This window comes from Gekko japonicus, unplaced genomic scaffold, assembly GCF_001447785.1.
Source record: "Gekko japonicus isolate JY-2015 unplaced genomic scaffold, Gekko_japonicus_V1.1 scaffold6623, whole genome shotgun sequence".
In the NCBI taxonomy this organism is placed as follows: Eukaryota; Metazoa; Chordata; class Lepidosauria; order Squamata; family Gekkonidae; genus Gekko; species Gekko japonicus.
The window spans coordinates 20,941-21,489 of NW_015167257.1; positions in this window are offsets into that span (position 1 = coordinate 20,941).

Genomic DNA, 549 nt, shown 5'->3' on the forward strand with positions numbered 1-549 from the left:
GATAGTCTGCAGAAATAAAGTTGGGTATTAGCCAGTTTCTACAATCAGATAGGGCCAATGACCTAATGCAACAACTGACTAACTTTAACAACCCCACTGCTGTTTTTTTCCTGCCTATGACAGTTTGGCGGACACCATTAATCATGTATTCAGCCAGCATTCAAAGCCTTTCCACTCCTCCTCCAGAAATAATACTGATGCATGGTTTGACAATGAATGCTGGTGCTGAAAGACCCAGCTTCGTGCCATCTATCGTGCTTACCGGAAAAATGAAGGAGCCAATATTCCCACTTGGGGTAATTTCGTAGAAAAAGAGGTGCAGGAGCTCATTAGCATAACTTATTAGCATAACTTATTTGCATATGCCACACCCCCTGACATCACCGGAAGTGTGTCAGAAGGCAACACCCACCGCTCAGGCTCCACTGGATTGTTTTGGATTGCTAGCTATTGGGGATGGGAACGTGCAAATCTGTCCTCAGAGGAGGGAGAGCTTGTACCTGAAAGCAGGCTGGGGGGGGGGGGGGGGTCGGCAATTTACCTGGGCGG